Source organism: Lycorma delicatula, chromosome 8 (assembly GCF_047948215.1).
Source record: "Lycorma delicatula isolate Av1 chromosome 8, ASM4794821v1, whole genome shotgun sequence".
In the NCBI taxonomy this organism is placed as follows: Eukaryota; Metazoa; Arthropoda; class Insecta; order Hemiptera; family Fulgoridae; genus Lycorma; species Lycorma delicatula.
In genome coordinates, this window is record NC_134462.1 from 76673305 (window position 1) to 76695978 (window position 22674).

The following is a 22674-nucleotide window of genomic DNA, read 5'->3' on the forward strand; positions in this document are numbered from 1 at the left end:
TAGATTTTAGTGGGTTTTTAATTTTATATTTCTTGCACATAACATCCGTAAAGTTAGGCCTGGGTTAACTAATTATAAAATTAACTACCGAAAAGATTGATGGAAATACATCAATTAGTCAAGCATAAACTATGATGTAATGACTTGCATCCAAGGCTGTTATCCACAAAAAATTTAATATATGATGTAGTCTACTTCTATTTACTGGTTGGAGAGACAAAAAGGAAGCGTTATATAGATTCTTTGTTTAAAACGATTACGTCAGCTTGCAGCTCATAAACATTAAACCAACTACATACATAGATTTTTTTTAACATGAAATACTGTTCTTAAACGAATAATTTTATTCTTGCCTGTTACTATATTTTTTTCGATTTTTGTAATCTTTAAGAAATTGTTTTTTATAACGCACACAGTAACTTAATTCAATTTCTTTTCAATCCTTTTTTTGTAAGTTTTTTCTCATAGGAAATTACATCTTTTATAAAAACAGTAGGACAGAAAATTTTAATTTTTTTCAGATAATTTTTGAAAATTGTGATTCTTTATTAGCAAATTTCTGCTTTCTGAATCTTTTGTACTATTACTACATGTTTTTTTTTTTTTATTACATCGTTCTGAGTATCTTTAATTTTACTTAAATATATTCATTTTTGTCTTTTTCTTAACTGCGATAGCATTAAACATTAGAATGTGATTGATATGTCCAGTACGTTTGATAAATATTTTTTAATTTTATAGTTAACCGGATCTCTGATTATCCGGATTCAACCTGGCAAAATTCAGTCCAGATAATTGGAGTCCAATGTATATATATGTTTTTTTTATTTACAAGCTTAACTTGTAATCGTGTTTTTTGAAATTTATTATCCAAATGTATTTATTCCCAACTCTTCACATTCTATCATTAATTAAATTCATTCTGTTTGTTACAATTACAATTGAAAAACCCCGATTTCACCTTTTTTACTTATTTGGTAATTTTCTGAATACAAAATTATTTTTTCATATCATCGTACTTTACTAATATTGTTCAATAGCTTCACTATCAGACTTACTAATTAAGCGAACTGAGGTTTTTTTATCTCAGTCTCTAGGCATTTCGACATTGTATGTAACGTAATTATAGTCAAATATATCGTTGATTTTTTTATGAAATTTTCCAGCGACATTTTTTTTTTCTATTAGTTGAAACAACTGTTGATATTTTTCGATTGGCGGTTGCTATTATTCTTCGGTAGAAGAGCCGGAATGGTGAGTTGGAAGAAGTTTCCGTCACCGAGCCATCGCTGCTGCAAGATTTAACATTTGCTCTCGCTTCCATTCCAGAAGTTACGATCGGTTCGTTTGAGATTATCAATTTGATACTTCACAATTAGCCGTAACGTTTGTCTCTGAAAATGTTTTCCTATTGTCGTAAACGTTGTTTTATTTTCTCATCAGCTGTCAATATATTTATCCTTTACTGCTTTTTTCTCTCTGCCACGTTGTTTTTAATTTTTTTTTAAATACACAATTTATTTTAAAAACCAAAAAAAACGGGGGAAAAGTGAAACTATCTCCTCTGTAATCATGATAATAGTCATCAATGTCGTCCGATGTCCTAGAAACAACATCATTATTGTTAATACATTTTTTATCTCCCACAATTAACAACGATCAACAATTCTGTTTGTTATTTTTTTTAATTTTCCTGGGAGTTTAATTTGTTTACTTCAGTACCACCAAATGAGCGGAGTGTACTCTTCACAAAACTCTTAAATTAGCATCTACGTTAACATATATTAACAGATTGAATTCTATGAAATATTATGACTCATTTAGACTTCCAAAATTACAAAGATGTGATTTTATTTCTCTGTGTAGAGCGATATTTTTTGAAGTGAAAATCTATCACCGTCGAATTAATCTGTGGAATATATATATTCATTTTAAAGATTACCAATGTTTTGCTTGTAGCCTTGGAATTTACTTAATGTTTTTCTTTTAGTATTGTTTTCTTGAACAGCCAGTAAAATTTTATTTTATAGATTTAGCTTATTACTATATATTGTCCTTTCTATTTGTTTTAATGTGCAGTGAACTTATTCTTTGATTGTATTAGTTAAGATTGTGCTTTTACTTTTTTACTTTCTTGTACGAGGTAAAAAATTCACTGTGATCGCGAAAAATTTCGGTTTCCAGATTTCAACGGAAATATTCATTTTGACCATCCCTGAATCCATTTTGCCTAGTTTCGGCTTGACGTCAGTACGTATATCTCGCATAACTCAAAAATGATTAGGATGTTAAAATTTTGGATTTAGGATTCTTGTAACATGTAGTTGTGCATTTTCCCTTTTGATTGCAATGGACTGAGCCAAAAGTGTCTAAAAAAATGAAAGATTTTTCATAAATGCAGTAATATACCCTAATTGAGAGCTTTTCAACGATATATCATAAGTGGTGCTTATTTTCTTAGTTCCAGAGTTATAGCCAAATAAAAATCTAATTAATGAAATATATGGATCTTACAAGAGGAAGACACACCGGTTCGAATTAGACTTCATCTCCTCTTTTTTTTAATTTTTTTCCTTATTTAAATATATTGATTTATTAATAATTATTAACATATAATTGTAAAAAAAAATTTACGATAAATAATAATTCAATAATGACAATAAAAAAAACTCAGAAGTTATTATTAATGAAATAAAGTTTTATGTACGTTTCATTTAATAAAAAAAAATGTGTATATGTAATTTAATAGGAGTACAAGGAAGTCATGTGGTGTCCACATCAGATTTTTTTAAACTTAATTTAGTTTGTTTATTAGACTGTAAGACCAGTCATATCTTGCAGCTTTTGTGCCTTTAATATATGCAACTAGTAAATGAAATAATATTTATTATTGTAATTCATGTGTTTACTATTAAGTAGTTTTATATATATATATATATATATATATATATATATAAAATTTTTGAAATTTTTGTTAAAATTAAAAGTTTAAAATTAAAGTAAAAATTAATTTTACTTTAACTTGATCGAAATTCCGGGTAAATGAGTTATTAGTGTATATTTGTATCCATAATTCAGTATAATTGTATTATTTATTTAATAGTTTTTTTATTTTTTCATTTACTTTTTGTAGTATACAGAATACCTTGTATTTTTAATAAGAAGTTACAATTACACGTATTATGGTTGTAGAGAGGTATCAAATAATCAAGTTTTTAAAAGTTTTCGACTGTACTCAAAGTTTATTATTTCCATTTATATTAATTCACTCTGAAATGTTACGTTTGATTTAAGAATAGTATTTGATTTTTTATCTACTGATAGAAAGGTGGTGAGTAAGATCGGTACATACCAAATTAAATTCAGTGAGTTAACGTAAATTTCATTAACCGAAGGACGTGCGAGTGAGCCGAGAGTGGTATGGTTGATGGATCTAAGGGAAAGTTTTCACCTACTGGCATTGTAGTAGGTTGGAAAGTATAGCGGTACCAGCACCGTACCCGTCGTTGATGGACTGCAGTTCCATTAGCTTCACGTCACTCCCAGACCAATCACGGTCTCTCGCCTTTAATTGGCTCTACCATCGCTTCCAAGTGCATTCTCTGACTCAATTATTCTTATATGGAATGGAACGAACCCTTCTCTCTTGTTACACCCGCACATACAGCCAATCTTACTTTCTTTCCTTATTCTTTTATATTTTTTCTTCTTCCTCTTCTTCTCTTCTTACAGATCGAGTCTTTCATCGATGATGTACTTCACTAACAGTTGACGTCTTTTTAAATTAAGTACGAAAGCGAGGTGTCTTTATTGATGTAGCAATAATTCTCTTACTTAACACAAATCTAATTTAAATCAATAGACTATATACTTAAATCCATACACAAATGTAAATGAATCAGTCTTATTATTAGAGACCGTATTATATGCAACATAAAAAGCTTGAAATATGCATGAAAAATGCTTAAAATATGTATGAAAGTGTCAAAATAACTTTAAATAATAAAAGAATAATAATTTTTAATTTTTTTTAATTTAAAAATCAGCATACAATTAGTAAGTAGTTGAATAAGATATCGATAAATTCGATAATTAACAATTATTTAACATTTTGCTACTTTCGTAAACGTAAACTATCACGTACTGTTCCTCGGCTACTAAGTGCGCTCTAAGAGCCGTGCAGCTAATAGGTTTGGCCGGCTACAACGTAAGATTTCATTTATTAAAAAGGAATCCTACCGAAAAATTTTGTAAATACACCAAAAATATGCATCATCTCTAGATTTTAAGTAAAATACGCAATAACCGGTGAAAATGGGCTTAATATGCAAATGCATATAATCCGGTCTCTACTTATTATAATAATATGTTAAATAAGGTAAATTAGCTGAAAATTAAAGTTATACGAATTTTTATTGTTTTATCAAATCAATCTAAAACATTGTTTCAATTGGGTTTTTTCTATCTAACTTTTTAATTTTCTATAATTCATTAGTAAAATCATTCAATTTATCACTAATGAAAAATCCTCTGATTTTTTTTTTGTTCTTTTATTTTCGTTTTCGCTAGATATCATCAACGTTGTCATCTGAATTTATTTTTTTTTCTTTACTGTTCAAAATTTAATCGTCTTCGGTGTCACATAAATTGTGTTGACTTGGGTTTCATTTCCTCCTTTTTTATTTGTAAAAATAAATATTTTCACTTTTTAGTAGATTTCATAAGAAAGCTACCTATTATAAAGGTTACCCTGATTTGACTTCCGGAAAAAATTAACATATCTTCGCGTTTCACATCCCACAGACCCCAAAACCACCGTCAGTTCAAAAGTTTATATATATTTCATTTTCTTGTGAACACGATAACTGCCTTAATTTTGCGCCAAAAATTTTCAAATTTATACATAAAATATAACAACCTAAAATCTCGATCGAGTTCGTTAATGGACAAAATCGGACCAGGTGGAAGTGGAGTAGCTTTTTTCGAAAAAACAAAATATCGCTATAACTTTCTTATTAAGTAAATATAAAATTTGTATAAAGTTCCTACTATTCTGTAGATAAGGGCCTAACACCTATCTAAGTAAAGTTTTTTGATATCACCAACCGTTGGCCCAGGGGGTAGAGAAAATGGGGTTTCGAATAAGCACAGTATCGAATCGGTTTAAAGTGGTCGTTAGTCCTGTAAACATTACCTAAAACTTTTGTCTAATACAATTTTTGATATGACCAACCCTTACGACAAGGGATAAACAAAATGTTGCTGGAGTTGTTAGAAGATGGGGTTTATGGTATGCTAAACATGTGAAACCTTTTTTCACATGCAACCATTGTGTTGTTTCGAACCGATGTGCCTATCCCTTACGATCTAAATATTTCATTAATTAAAATTTCATTTGGCTATAACTCTGGAACTGATGAAAATAAATAGCACTTATGATATATATCGTTGAAAACCTCTAAATTAAAGCTTATACTGCAGTTAAGAAGAAGGGCTTTTTTAGACATTTTTCGTTCAATCGATTGTAATCAAAAGGGTAGGTGCACAACTAGATGTTATAATAGTCGTAAATTCAAAATTTTAACATACTACAGCTAATCGTTTTTGAATTACCCGAGATACATACTTACGTACAGACCATCTAGAAACCTAGATGGAAATCTAGAAACCTAGTTGAAATCTAGAAACCGAAATTTTTCGCGATCTCAATACTTCTTTTACTTCGTACAAGGAAGTAAAAATGTGCGCACTCTAGTTTTCTAAGTTATTTTTCTTAACTTAATTAAATAAATAACTTTCTTAAGTAGATATATAAGTAACTTTTATGTATACTTACTTATATATCAGAAATCTTGAATTGTGAAAACTTATTAATTTTCGTGGAATAAAAATTGTTCTCTTTTTTTTAACAGAATTTTTGGTTTGTAAATTAGGTACTGAAAAAGTTTATCTGTTATAAATAATATAAACAGTGAAGAAATGTTTATTTAATTTTTTTTTAGTAGTGACATTTACGGAACGGTAAAATTTACGTAGTAATTTTTACAAAAATAAAACGAAGTTTAGAATTTTTTTATTTACCAATTACATAGAAAAATTAACTATTAATAATGTAGTTATCAGTAATATGAAGGAAGAATACGTGTGAGTTTGTGTACATGCATTCAATATTTAAGCAGTATTCGTCCAACATTTTATTTGAATATGGACTCAAAAGATTTTTTGTGCATCTCTTTACGGTTCAGTTATTCAAAATGTGGAAAACGAATCGATATCTAAATGTTTATATTAAGTCGGAAATTAAAATCTTATTTCCCTTTTCACTTCATCAAAATGCAGGATGAATCATTCTGTTCTTTTTTGTAACATACCAAGTTACATATAACACTCCCTTCGTACGTTCAGTTAATTAATTAAAATAATAATTTCTACATTCTTTCCATTCAGTGAATCCACATTAAACGGATTTATTGTTTGTAAATTCCGGTTAAGAATGGAATAATTCAAACGTATTTTTTTTTCATTAAATTAACTGTAAGTAATTTAAAATTCGTTTTAATAGTAATTTACTGTTACAGTTTGTAAAAAATAAGTACTCAACAAGAAGAAACAACTACTTCGAACATGTCTTATTTATATAATGTACCTTTTACTCGTCAACGGTGATAAAAAAATATTATTCGATTTGTTAACATATTTAAGTATGTGTATCTCCTGATAAAACCTAAACCTTTTATCGGATTTGAGAAATTATATGTCATTCAATTCGTCTCAGTTACTCCCAGGTGTATAAACGTTTTCGAAATACTGTTTTTCTTTACAATCGAAGAACTAAATTCACTGTCAACTAAAAAGGAATTCCTTCCGAAATGTGGTATAAATTCAAGGAAATAAAACGTATTCAAAAAATAAAATATATATATATATATTAAAATCACATTAATGCTACAAATTAAAAATTGGAATTCTTTCATAGGAAAAAACACGGTTTCCCAAATTTGTGAAAAATTAATTTTCACTTTCTAAATACCTGTACGCAATTGTTCTTTTGTTGCTTCTGCTGGAGATCCGAATGAGAAGCTTTATATTTTAACTTCTGAACATTTAACAGAAGAAGTCATCGTCATAGCGCAATCCAAGGAATTATACTAGAACGTTTAATACTTTACAGCATTCCCACTTTATAGTAACTTTGCAGTGTTGCCACTTTGGCTGCCAAAAAAAAATCTAGTCTCATTACATTATTTACAGACCTCGTTTGCATTAATGATAATGGGGCTGGGTGTTTGCCACAACCTCTCAAAAAATAATAGTGAATCTAGAAATTCTTTTAAGGTCCAAAATTCGGTAAAGGGAAAATTGCTTCTGTTTTCCCCTCCCGTTGTAGAGAGGGGGAAACGAATGTTTATATTAACAGCTAGTCGCTTATACATAAGCGACTAACGAATTAACGGACCGAGTTACTCTTGGTACTTACTTCCTTAGAGTTCCCACATTTCAGAGAGCGGAGTCTTCTCAGAGGGCGGATAAGAGGTAGTGGGTAAGAGTATTTCTTTGGGGATGAGAAACAAAAGCGGTGGAAACACAAAATTTGTTGAAAAATCGTTACACATTCGTTATTCTGCATAATTACAAGGAATTTTGTTGCGAAATTTCATAAAAACTGGAAAATTAATTTAGCTTATGTATGCTACAAAGACAAAATATTTATAGATAAAATTAAAAAAAAAAGGCTTTCTATCAACTGTCGGTAATAATTCAAGTTTTTTTTTTAAAATAATTCTATTTTAAACTATTTTCCTAATAAATTTTTCTTTTCCTTTTATAAAATGCACATTATTATTTTACGGATTTTAAATTTTATATTGTATAATATATTTTGTATTATTATTACTGAAATTTATTGGTTTTTTTTTTAGCCATGTTAAATATATTTGTTTTAATATTTTCACAAGCTTTGTAATGTTTTAACTTTATTAAATCAAATATTTATCGTTAAAAAGTTGCAAAAATTGATAAAAATTATTACTGCAATGCAGAATCGTTTAATATTGCTGAGAAATAAACTTTGTGTGTGTGAATATATATATATATATATATATATATGCAAGCAGTGTATACGAATAAATAAACTACACTAAGAAATTGTAATAAAACTTCAACGAAACGGAAAAATTGAAGTTAGGTTTAAAAAATCTATAACATTGAAAGTTCAGTTAATAAAAGAAGTCCTGTTACAAAATAATGTTCAAAAGCAAAAACAAATTTAAAATAAATAAGCAAAAATATATTATACATATATATTATATTTTCATTTTTATTATAAATTACGTATATATACTGAAAATAATTGGGCGTAGGGCAGAATGTTTCCACATAAATTGAGAAAATACAATAGTATTAAAAAACAAAAACAACTATTCAAACACTTTTCCGACAACTTCAAACAAATTCAAACACTTGTCTATTTCTCTTAGTTTATCGATTTCAAAACTGCTACTTCTTCGTGCTAATTTAAATTTATATAACAATCCGGATAACGAACGTGATGATGAAAAATGCGGCGTTACTTTGCATGTAGGTTTTTATCTATGTATTTTTTCTTTTTCCAGTTTATCCTCTGATAATAACCTTTCAGGTAATACTTCAGAGGATGATATGTATGAGTGTAAATGAAGTGTAGTCTTTTACAGTCTCAGTTCAACCTTTCCTGAGATGTGTGGTTAATTGAAAACCCAACCACCAAAGAACACCGGTATCCACGATCTATTATTCAAATCCGTGTAAAAATAACTTACTTTACTAGGACTTGAACACTGGAACTCTCGACTTCCAAATCAGCTGATTTGGGAAGACGCGTTCACCAATAGACCAATCCGATGGGTTTTATCTATGTATTAGAGAATCACTAAACGACATGAGTCAATCATGCGTTAAAGTGACGTAACCTGAGCCCAAATGACCTAGGGCAATTTTTCAACGACCTTCAAGACTATTTACTTATTTATTTATTTTTTTTTTATCTAATTAATGGCCTACGACCACCACTGATTTTCTCACATGCTCTCAAAACGACTTCAACTCCGCAAAACGAAACTATAATGATCCTTCAGGCACTTTATAATTTTTTTTCATTAAAATTTATTCTCTACTTAAACTTTTACACTTTTTAATTGTCATTCTTTGTTTAATAATTATTGGCGATGGAAATGGATTATTAAATTTATCTGTTTGTTTATTATATTATGTATTATGACTCGGCAGTCGATTGATATGTTCTCATCATACGAGATTCTGAATCATGATAAAGAAAATGAATGTGATGATGATATTTTTCAAATAAATTAAAATTCTGAGAACGTATGATGATGGAATATAAAAGGTATGAAACTTAAAACAAGTTTAAAGCAACCGTTTTGATGTCAAAGTACAGTCACACTCTCTTTCTTTTACTATTTAGCCTCCGGTACCACTGTAAGATATTACTTCAGAGAGTGAATGAGGATGATGTGTATGAATGTATAAATCAAGTGTAGTCTTGTACAGTCTCCTCAGAGCGATCATTTCTGAGATGTGTTGTTAATCGAAATCCAATCAAACATCGGTATCCACGATCTAGTAATCTAATCCATATAAAGGTAACTTTAGGCCTTTACTAGGATTTTAACCTTGGAACTCTGGCCTTCGAAGTCAGCTGATATGCAATGACGAGTTCACCACTAGACCAAACCGGTGGGTTGAGTACAGTTTGGATTACTATATCGTTCAGCTGTTGTAGATTTCCGTATTTCTCTTCTCAGTATGTAACCTTGTAATAAAAATTTGTTTCATTTGATAATTTTAATTGAAAACTGGTTTTTTTTTTTAAATAGAAATTTACTTTTTATTTTCTGTCATAGGGAAAAATTAAAGAAGAAATCAGGCAATGATCACTGAAAATGCTTTCTGTACGTTTTACGAATAAATGCAGTGTTTTACGTAGTTTCTACTGGTTATTTAAGGCGAATACCAAGTATTAGAATAGTGATAATAGTTGATAAAAACATTAGTCCGAAAACGCATTATATTTTAGTTACGGTTAGCCAAAAAAATTTACTAGGGTTTCTGCTTCAGTAATACGAGGCTCTCGTAATTATTTGGAAAAATTCTATGGAGTAAAATTGGTGGTTTGATATATTTTATAAGCAGGAAATTTGAAAAAAAAAAAATGGTACCAAAACTATATTTTCAGTGATTTCTTAAAAAATTTTTCAAAGATCTAAAATTCTTAGTCGTAAAATACACCTTATGTTGGATGTAAATTTATTTCGTTAAATTATCAATATAAAAAAAAATTACATTTTTACAAATTTTGTGCCATTAAAGTGTCATTATACTGCTGGTGCAAAAATGAAACGAAAACGTTTTGCTAGCAATAACTAACAAGGAAAACGTTTTAGAATACATATTTACAACTTTTTGTCATTATCTTAATCAAACGAATACGCCTGTAAAGTTTAGCAGGAACCTCCTGGAACACTGTGCACACACATATACACACACACACATAAATTCTTCCTTTTTTATGTTGTTTTAACCGACGTGTTTAGGATAACTTAACGGAATTTTCAGAATAAAATGTTTACAGAAACAAATAAAAAGGCTTTGTTCTTATAACTGAATAAATATATAAAATCTATTTGTTGAAACAAACACAACTAAAAAGTATAATAAATTGATTGAATTCGCCTCTTATTTATAATCTATATATGTAAACAAAGCTGCTGATAAATTTAGTTTAAACATTTTTGTATTTGTAGCCCCTGTGTCTGGATCAACGAGTTCTACAATTTTTATGTTTTTTTTTCAGAATTATTTACATTTCGCTTAATTTTTAAAATACAGATATATTTAATTAAAGATACTATAAATATTGATTTTAAAATATTTTTAAAATTTAAGTTAATATTAATGTAAAAATAATTGTTTTGTATTTTAATTAAAAAAAACAAAAAACACGACGGTCTTTTCGAAAGGCTTGTTTAGTATTAAAATTTAATTAGATTACAAAAAGATTTTTCGATTAATTCATAAAAAGTTAAAAGTTTATCTCTGCCCAATTTTGTGTGACTAATATTTAAGGTTAAATATTTAGAATTATAATAAGTAATTAAAAAAAAAAAAAATTAATAAATCCTAAAATAAATTTTTTTTTTCTTACACTAGCAAATAGTTTAATATTATATATTTTACTTAATAATAATAATTTGGACAATTTTTTAGTTTTGTCATACGATTTTAATTTTTTAAAACTGTTGTTCAAAATTGCGTCATCTTTAAACGGTCCATTCTTAACACATATCGTTCATTTAAAAAATTCATATTGACTTCAGTTAGCAGTGTGCTATTAAAAATTCGCAGTGAGTCTTTATCCTTGGAAATCTTACTTTTTGCTATAATAATTTGTTTTTTTACTTGTTTTTTTTTTTTTTTTTTTAATGAGTAATGTAGCTAGCTATAATTATTAAAGAATGGAAACGTATGCGCTATAAAATATGCACAACTTTTATTAGTTCTCTTGCAGTATCCTTATATTCTGTTCGTAAAGTACGGTCGTGAGGGGGGATTATTTTCTCCTTTAAAAAAAAAATTGCATAAATAAATTTGTGTTATTATAAATGATACCGATAAAGTAAAATGCTGTGTAATATTAAATTGGAGATAAGTTCAATGAAATTGATCTTTAAAACGCTAGGAAACTGGGTACGGTGGAGTAGAATAGTAGATGTTCAAAAAGGGTGTGTTCTTCCAGCCATGCAAGAGGGTAACGGTTCGTGACGACCTTCTACTGCTCGCATTTTATGGGCCTTACACCCCTTTACGCCGACCTCCAGGACCCTTATTTCCCTCTCTCGTTCAACCTCTTTCTCTGATAAACACATTACATATGCACAGGCCGTTAACATCAACTATTTACACATTACGACTGTTTTCTCCATCATCCACTCCTTCTTCTTCGTCCCGATATTGTATCTCTCTCTAACTCCTATCCTATGTAGAATATAACTCACACAATTTCTATTTTACATTTTCTAAAGCCTAAAACGACATCGACTTCGTCGATTTCTGAAAAGGCATTTGTTTTATTGCCTTCGGAGTGGGTGGAAATGCAATAAAGAAATAGAATGACGACGAATCGTACTGCAGAATGCTGATTTTTAACTGTTATTCTTTCAAATATTAAATTTTAACAAATTTGCATTTTTATATGTACAAAATAAAGGAACTACTATATGTGAAAATTTCTTTATTTAATCTCCTGATATGAATATTTTATTCCAGTATATTCTACGATTTTCCTCCTGAATTTTAATGTACCTTTTTTATTGTAACCCTTCTCTTTTGTGTTTACTACAATCAGCAAAAACAGTGTAGGGTAGGACATCTATTGACTCTTGGTCGGTTCTTTTTGTAGTATGAAAGCTCCAGAATATTGCACTACAAACAACATACATAAGAACTACTGTATGTTTACTACTATATCTGTAAGTATCGACTGTATTCGTCTTTTATCACAAACAATTTTTACGGATTCAGTCCAAGTATGAATTTTCCTTCATTAGATATTTCTGTATTTTGGTTAAGTAGTGTTACGGTTGTTGAAAACTGATATGAGACTCAAGTCAGCTCTGAAGATAACACGAGAGTCCTAAAGAAAAAAAAAATGTTCTGTCAGGCTTATTAATAAAATACGAAAGTGAATGGTTTCACATTGCCTTCACTAAACGGAATATATCGCTGTAACTTAACCTTTAAATGATTTATTTCTGTTCACCGCAGTTTCTGGCTGTTTAAAATAGAACTGAACACATCACTTTTACCTTCTCCTATATGTATTTTCTGACGTCAGGATGACAGCCAAGTCCGTAAAATGTTCCCATTCCTAAAACGTACCAGTCGTATTTTGTATTTCAGAAGAGATTAAAAGGGTTCTCTTTACTCGATCGGTATTTCAGCTAATAGACGTACAAAATAATTATTTAAACTTTACAAAGATAGAAAAACGAAAAAAACGGGTGGCATCGACAAGTAAACCAAGGCCTAAAAAACTAAATAAAAATTGGAAAAAATAATAACAGGTAGAATAAAGTTTCAAAATAGTTCAGGATTTCAAACTAGATGAAAAAGGAAAACCAAAGAACAGCACCAGATTATTTACAGAAGCACAAACAAACACTTGTTTGTGCTTCCCAAAGTACACACTTTGGGAAAGAATGAAAAAGTACTGGAAACAACGAAAGAAGATGGAAAGAAGAAAGAAAATGCAACGAAATCTAAAAAGATTTAATTGAAAGAAGAAGGAGAAAATAATTAAATATTGTTTTTTGTTAATATGTTGTCTTCCATTATAATTAAAAGTCCGTAAAAGACTAACCTGTCTCTTACGGAATTCGTAATTTTTTCAAATTTCTAAAAAATATCTTCATTTGATTATTGTTTTTTTCATGTAGGTTTTAAAATATTTTTTTTTAATATTTTTTCCGATCTCCATTCTTTGACTGTCATCATCATTTCTGCAACATACAAGCATTCTGGTGATGTATTAAATTTTGCGGTAAAAGTGGGGGTTTTTGTTATACATTTTTTTTGTTAGTTATTAGGCAAGTTCCGTTTTATTTACTTTAATTTCTAAGTTGGATCTTTCCAGGGCATTATATTATTATTTCTTCGAGATAATAAAATTTTCAGCTATTTTAATTTTATTGTTAATATTTAGGGAATTTGGTTTATTTTTAATATTCGTTATTCTGTTGTTTCATGAAAAATTTGTAATCACATTTTTCTGCAGTTTCGTTCAAGGATTCTATTTGAATTTTTGCTATTTCAAAATTGTTGAGGGTTAATGCCAGTTCATCTGCAAAGACAAAACATATAAAAATTAATTTAGATAACTTACAGATTCGGTTGAGCTCTCATTTTATAGCAAAACACATCAAGTTTTTACTCACGTAGTTCATTAGTACCGAATTCAGTCACCAGCGCTGTCACTGTGTTGTTAAAAATGGGTATATTTACTGGTGCGCAACGTGCTTGGAATGTGTTTTGGTTTCACGATTTGCAGTCAGTAACTGCAGTTCATAGAGATTACGGTAGAGAGCCTCCTAGTAGGCATAAAATTTACTCTTGGCACCAAACCTTCGTTGAGATAGATTGTTCTTCTTCCACACAGAACGGTATGTTCTTCTTCCAGGAGGCAACCGCAAATGGTTTCGTTTATCTTTAAAATTTTCCAACTACTTAATTACACGATGATAACCAAGATGGACGCCATTATTATCAGCAAGACTGGGCACCACCTCACCACCGCTTAGAAGTCCGAAATTATCTTGATACTCGATTTATACTTCTTCGATTTTATACTTCTTGATACTCGGTGGATCGGTCGTGAATGTCCAATTGCATGACCACCTAGCACTCCAGATTTGACCCCGCTAAATTTTTTCTTGTGGGGTTTCCTTAAAACATCGTGTTTATCACCTTTGCCGGTTTTCCACCTTTTTGGTTTATAACCCTGCCGATTTTGCCCTTTGTGGTTTGCCATATTTGCCATATCTTGAGCTAAGACTTCGAATTAACGCCGCAGCTGCAGAGGTAACGCCTTACTTGTTGGCTACAGTCTGGAATAAAATCGACTTCAGAAGGGATGTATGTAGTATTACAAATGGAATCGAACTAAAGTAAATGTTGGGTGGCAAACCTGATAAGTTTTTCTATAAAATGAGACCTCAATACAATGTGTAAGTTATCTCAATAAATTTTTATGTGCTTTTAAGGTTGTGAAGTTCTTTTTGAATCACCCTGTTTTTTTAGATTGTTCTTTTTGAAATGTAATCTTGTTGTTTCCACCTCATTTAGTTTCAATCTTTTCTTATGTATTTTATTTTATTTACTACTGTTATTGTTTTGTTTTTTTTTTATTATTTGATTTCTTTATATGATGCTCTTTCTTCAGATCATGAAGTGAATCGTTTGGTAAAAATACGTTAAGCCTAGAATCGAAGCGGGGAATTTTGATTTTGATTTTCATCAAAATTCCCCGCTTCGACCAGTGCCTCCCAAGTATAACTCCAACCAGTTAAACTTGGGAGAAAAATTTAGAATTGTGAATGTATTTATTTATTAAGAGATTCTACATAATTTAATTAGGTTTAGTGCGAATAAAAAGTTTTCCAATATTTCAAGCAAATAATATTTTGAATGTGGTTTAAATTTTAACTCTTCGCGTTAAGTAAGAGATTGTATTGGAAACCTAAAAAAAAGTTACGTTACAATTACACAATATAAATTTTTAAATATGACGCGAGTGGTAGTGTCTCGGTCTTTCAATCGGAGGTTCCGGGTTCGAATCCCGGTCAGGCATGGAATTTTCACACACGTTACAAATCATTCATCTCATCCTCTGAAGTAATACCTAACGATTGTTCCGGAGGTTAAAAAAAAATAAATTAATAATGGTTTCCATTACTTTTCCTCTTCTTATAAGCTGGTTCAATAGTGGAAAAAAATAAAATCTAATTAACTAACCTTTGAAATACGTACTTCAATTTTAAAACGTAATTACAATTTTTCGGGTTATTAGTAACCGTGAGGGTAGATGATAACGGAAAGGTCACACGATTTTCGAGTATAAAATTAGAAAATCTTATATTATTTTTAGAATAATTTATATTTCATTGAAGCTGTATTTTAATCCACTTTTTTAATCGTGCTGTTGTTGGATTTACAACTCTCAAAAAAATTAAAAATGGTTTATTTCGGGGTTTTGTAAGAATTTCTATAAAGTGTGATTAACGTGCTGGATTATTGAGTAGTATCATTGTCATTTAAACTTGACAAATATAAACTTTTTTGATAAACCGATGCCAATATTTTTTTTAAAATAACAACAAATAAAATTTTTATTAAGAAAAATTATAAAATCGTTTATGAAATAAAGTTAATAATAATACAATCCAGGTATTTCATAGTATTTTTTACAAAACGGAATAATTTATTTTTATTTGAGAATAATTAATGAAAAAAAAACGATAAAAAAGAAATCCAGAAGGTAATTTTAATCAGAAGAGGAATACGTTTAACGTTCCTGTTGCTGTAAAGGCCAACACAAATAATTGTAATCTTATCTTGAGATTATTTGTGTCTGCGGCTTAAAGCCGCTTATGACCATTGTGGTAAGTCCTAGTATGGAAATAAGGGAGGCTTAAAAGACCTGATGACTGAACATTGCTTTTACTAAATAACTTAATCCACGTTTTTGCCACATCGCTTCATAAATTCAAAATGTTATAGTTTTTATTTATTTATTGTTTACTTTATTAATATTGTTACTTGAGTCTGATCCTTAAGTTTTTGTTTATTTAAGTTCTTTTAATTTACATGCAAATAAATGATAACAAATAAACGTAATCTATACCTTATTTTATAATCTCATACATTTTGAAGACAGATTTGTTATGAATTAACTGTCAACCTATTTTATTGCTAGATTTTATTTATCTTGTATATTTATAAATCTGATTAGCGTTTATAGTTCAGGCGGTTTCTGTTTTAAAATGGCCATATTTGGAGTTTTTCTTTATGATCCCTAAATTTTACTTTAATGCTTCCGGGATATCATTAGAATGATTATTTTGTTATGCGCCAGTTGAAAAAGATGTGCTTAAATTTTTATTAAACAAAATGTAAAAAATGGTAAAAATATGCATATTTTTCTTCTATTTCCCTAGATAATTCAATAACTTTTCATTTTAGAGAAAAGATCGACAGAGGAAAAAGTTTTGTTATTAAATTTTACACACAATACGGTTTAAAATCGAAAAATACGATATTATTAATGAAAAAATAGCAATAGCTGTCAAAAAAATAAAAGAAAGAAAAAACAAGATTTTTTTGGGAATTATTTCGAGTACTTATACATAGAACTGTCATATTTTTCCCGAAAGAACCTTTTGATATGATAAAGCAATACTCCAAATTTCAACAAAATCGTTCCGACAGTTTTTGCACAATAATTTTGCCATCCAGATTTAAAGAGAAAAAATGCGATTTTTCCGAATTGTGTTTTCCCTGAAATGAAGTTTCTAAATAATTGAAAATTTAATCTCATATAAAAGAGCACTCAAACTTTTAAATGTATTTTGAAAATTTTAAATCGGTTGTTAGGAGAACCTAGGGAATTTTTCAAACATATTTGTAATATTAACCCAAAATTTTATTATGTTTTTTTAAATCGTAGTCTTGAAAGCTAAAAAGTTCAAATATCATACTGATGAACACGATTTACTGCTAAATATCGCTCTGTTAGTTCATTAATAATAATTTATTCCAAAATTTGCACAGTGGTGGTCAGCTTTGATCGGTTATATCTCCGGAGATAATTAACAAATCGAAACTTTTTTTTTTTTTAAAGAAGCGTCTTTCCGAGAACTTTTAAGATGTGCTTTTTAAAGTTAATCTAGATAAAAATTCGTGAAGATATCCTATTTGTTTAAAAGCAAAAAAATTGCAAGTATGTTTGAAAACTTCCCTAGGCTTTCCTAATTAACCGATTTAATTTTCTTATAAGGAATTTGAAAGTTTGGGTACTCTTTTATACGTGATTAAAATGTCAAGTATCTAGAGATTTTACTTCAGACTCTACACAATTTGGAAAAATAAATCTTTTTCTTTAAATCTGGATTGCAAAATTATTGTATAAAAACCGATAGAACGATTTTCTTGAAATTTGGCGTGTTGCTTTATCATATCAAAAAGTTCTTTGAGGCAAAATCTGAAGGTCGTATGTATAATATAAGTACTCGCAAAAATTAGTGATCATATAGAAAAAGTCAACCGAAAACAGATACCGCCGGCCTATTAGAAAATAATTAAGAAATTTAAAGTGGACAAATTTTCGTTGTCAACGATAATAAAGTAGCAAAAATAATTAAAACGTTTTAATTATTAATAAGCAGTTCAGTAGGAAAATATTCTTCTGTTGATTACTGGTTACTCATCTAATTCTGAATATCCTATGCTAAGGTTTGTATGTAGAATTTCAAAATAAGTCAGCTGAAAAACAGTTCACTACTCATTTGAAAAAAAAAATCTTTTTCGGCACGTCTCAAGGTGGAGGTAGATTTCACCGATGCTAAGTAAGGAAAAAAAACAGTTTTCGCCTTAAAGTTAAGAACTTGTAATTTACTCAATTCAACAATGGTTGTAAATGAAAAGAGTTTCACATGTTTGGCATACCACAAGCAACGCTTGGGCACGCTGGGCTTGCCCAACCGTGCGTAAATGGTATTTTTCTTTGACCCATCAATAAACAAAAAAAACAAAAAAATTGGACTTACAAGGGGAAGAACTTTTTTTTTAAATTTAAATATATTGATTTATTAATAATTATTAACCTCTAATTGTAAAAAAAAGTTTTTACAATAAATAATAATTCAATAATAACAATTAAAAAAAAATTAGAAAATATCAAAAGTTATTTATAGAATAAAATTTTATCTACTTTTCATTTAAAAAAAAAATGTGTATATGTAATTTAATAGACGTACAAGAAAGTCATGTGATGTCCACCAAACTTTTGCGATAACAGTTCCAAATTATTATTTATATAATTTTTTCAAAATCTAAACTTTATCCCGCCGCACTTTTGGGTACAAATATAGTACCAACTTTTTATTTATATTGTATTTTTTATTTTAAATAAACCTTTAAAATGATACATCACACAAAGCATTTTACCATTTAAAATAATTGAGTTACAACCCCTGAAACACTTCTCAAGAAGGGCTTCAAATTCTATTTCTCGTCAAAGGTAAAGTAGTTGACCTTACCTTGAAAGTTACTACAGTATTCTACGTCGGACGTTTTTAAAGTTGTTGAGTAGTTTAAATACGTTTGACTCGCTCTCTGTAAATAGAAATTTTTATTTAGATAAAGTGAAAATTTTACCTGGCTGTGTAATTATAGATTCAACAGTTTGATAAATAACCTCAACGTTTTGTCATTAGCCATGTAATTTAATTTGATATTGTATAATTGATCAGCCATTTGATTGATTTGATGCGCAACTTCATTCCTTCATATTTTATACCAAATTCAGTCACTACGTTGCTTTCTTATAAGTTTCATATATTTAATCCCCTGTCTACCTTCATATTTTGTACCTTCTACACTTTTTTCTAGAACCAAATTTTCTTGTCCTAGACACCTTAAATTACCACTCATTGACCTTCAAATTTTTTTTTTTTTAATAATATTCAGTTTTCCACTTTATCACAAGTTGTCTTCTCTTCTGCCTTATACGAATTTTCGATGTTAGTCGACGATCGAGATGTAAATCTAAGTATGGGAACAGAAAATGTTCAAACCCCTTAAATTTCCCCCAGACACAATTTTTTTTTTCTCAGAAATTTCCCCAAAACTAGGGCGAGCGTTTATTACGTTTTACTGACCAATTTATTGTATGTGATGAGTTATAAAAAGGGAAGTAATATAATTACATGAGTTGTAGATACTTAATTTATTCAAAAAATCACCAACAAGTAATACATTAATAATCACAACTCAACAAACGCTATAGTCTAATATTGACTGTAATGATGGCTTCAAAGGAAGATGACCACTGAAGATACAATGAAATAAAGTAGATGTCTTACGCTTAATCCAAGTAATGTGTTAAAAAAAGATTACTTACTTCTTAAGTTAATTATTAGAATACAAATCAGCACCTGAGAGGTAAACAGTCGCAAATCCAATTGATATCCGATGCATTTGTCTCTCAGGTGCTGAAATTTATCCTGTTTTATTTTTAGAACATACATAAATATTGAAAGACTAATAATAAATCTGCCGATTCGATGTCTGTAGGATTGTTTAACTATTTTAATAAAGGTACGGTAATAAAAAATTGTTTTAATATTATTATACAATTAATAATTATTACAATTAATAATAATTAATTACTAATTAATAAATTAATAATTAATTATTACAATTAATAATAATTAATTACTAATTAATAAATTAATAATTAATTATTACAATTAATAATACTTAATTACTAATTAAGAAATTAATAATTAATTATTACAATTAATAATACTTTATAAAGACAATTAACTGTAATGAGTGCAGTGATGATTATCAGTTCACGTCACTAAGAAAAGGCAGCCTTCCTAATCTTTTTGGAGACTGTCAATGACTTTTGATGTTTTAAATATTTTTATACGATTGATCGAGGAAAATATCGTAAAATTGTTATTTTCCACCATTAAAGTGTTTGTCCAAAGATCTCTTTAAAAGGGTCATGCATGATGAATGGGAGAACCATTCCGTGAAATGAATACTTTTGAAAACAAAATGAAATGAAAACGCACAGTTTACGTCTTACTTACTTTTAAATGTCGACATAGTTAATTATTGCACAATTACGATATTTTATACTCTCTATACTGTATATTGTGTATATCATTTAACACTATTAAAAATCACTTTACTTCACTATTAACCTACCGGGTTGGTCTAGTGGTGAATGCGTCTTTCCAAATCACCTGATTTGGAAGTCAAGTTCCAGCATTCAAGTCCTAGTAAAGGCAGTTACTTTTGTACGGATTTGAATACTAGATCGTGGATACCGGTGTTCTTTGATGGTTTGGTTTCAATTAACCACAAATCTCAGGAATGGTCGAACTGAGACTGTACAAGACTATACTTCATTTACATTAATATATATCATCCTCTGAAGTAATACCTGAAGGGTAATTCCCGTAGGCTAAACTGGAAAAAAAAACTACTTCACTATTAAAATAAAACAATACGTTTGCCGCCGGCCAACTAATAAAAACAAAGAAACATTACTGCCTACCCAAAAGTAACTAAACGAATAGTGCAGTAGAGAGGAGACGAGACGCATTCACGCACCCACACACTGGTGACCACAATGCGTCTTATCAGTAATACGTCCCTTGCCTGCCGCCATTTGAGTCTATGAGTCATCGCTCACTAAAAATGACTTTGCTACCTTTGTTCTCATTATGCCTTATACTCAATAGGATGAATGATTCTTTTCAAAACTTGTTAAAAGATTAATTATTCTAGTAAATAATTGTAAAAATGTTGCGAATACATCAGTTGATATTTACGTTTTGATTTCTATTTTTCATGAGTGGTAAAAATTTCCGTGAAATTTCTCCGGACAGCCCAAATTTCCCCCGAACCACGTTCGCGCGTTCGGACATATTCTGCTCTCTTGGACCTAGGTACTTCACACTCTCAGTTTGTGGAATAACAACGCCATCAAAGTGAACCGTGGGCAGTCATCTCTCCTCATCGTGAATCCAGCTATAATATATATATATATATATATATATATATATATATATATATATATATAAAATATAAGCGTAAAAACTCGCTTACGAAGTAGTAAGAAAAGTGTTTAACTGTATTTAAAAAATAAAAAACTGAAAATAAGTTAAAATTAAAACTTCGTTAGCAGAATCCAAACAGAAAGGATAAAACTTTCTTACAAGTTAGCTTATATTATTCTAAATTCTCTACATCGACAGGCTGCATCCTTCTCTTGGACTCTACTTAAAGAAAGAAAGATGAAATGAAATCTATTTATCACAAAAAAGATAAGACCAGTAGAAAAATATTTTAATTGTCACAAAAATATCACGTCACATTACAAAGGTTTATCAAGATAGGGTGTCCCATAAGTTCCAATATACAGAATACATAAAAATAAATAAAAATGGTTTTCATAAATAAATGTTTATTTTTACTATATATAGAACTTATATTTACACTCTATATTTATGTTTGATATTTAGTGTATTATGTATATTTGACATAAATAATTTTCACTAAATCTTTACATATAATTAACATTTAAAAAGTTTTTTCATACTACTTTTGAATCCTATTAGGATTTATATTAAGAAATATTATTAAACATACGTTTGTTTGTTTTTAAAAAATTATAATACTAATTAACAATTTAATTTTTTTCCTACGTACATATTCGTGAAGTTACATACTTAACATTGTGATGTTGTATTGTATCCGGTTATGTTTTGGTTTTATACAATTTGATCTGATAAATAATGAAAGCCTATTCAATGTTGGGGTAGTTTTAACGTTGGTAATAAGCTAGTCCATTTATTTTTCCGCCATCTGTTTTCCATCGATCGAATGTGGAAATAATATTTCAGAAAAATTAGACCTTAAAATGTATTATAAAAATGTTATGTATTTCAGTCTTAATAATATATATTTCATAAAATTAAATGAATACATTCATCTATATATTTTTCCGCGTACTTTTATAAAATTTAATTGTTTTAAAACTTCTTTTTCAGTTTTTTTATAACCACGGAGGTATTGTTTTATAGTAAAAGAACAGGGAAATATAAGCATTCATTTTTGTTACTTTGTAAATTTGCTTTTTGGATAGACTATGTGATGAGCGTGAACGATATGTTCGGATTGTTCTTTGTATTTATTGGTCCGGGTTCTCTAGCGGAATAATGGGAAAGGGAAGCGAACAATTTCTAACTGTACGCGAAAGCTCTACCGGCCGAGAATGCACAAAAAGACAGTAGAGCAACGTGTATGTGGTTACCGTGAGAGATAGGG

The 22674-nt window shown here is 29.1% G+C and overlaps 1 long non-coding RNA gene across 1 annotated transcript in view; it reads left to right on the forward strand.

Annotated features, from left to right (window-relative positions):
• LOC142328937 (uncharacterized) overlaps positions 1 to 22674 on the forward strand; it is a 389552-nt gene that overhangs the window by 24989 nt on the left and 341889 nt on the right. The gene's annotated exons all lie outside the window — the stretch shown is intronic.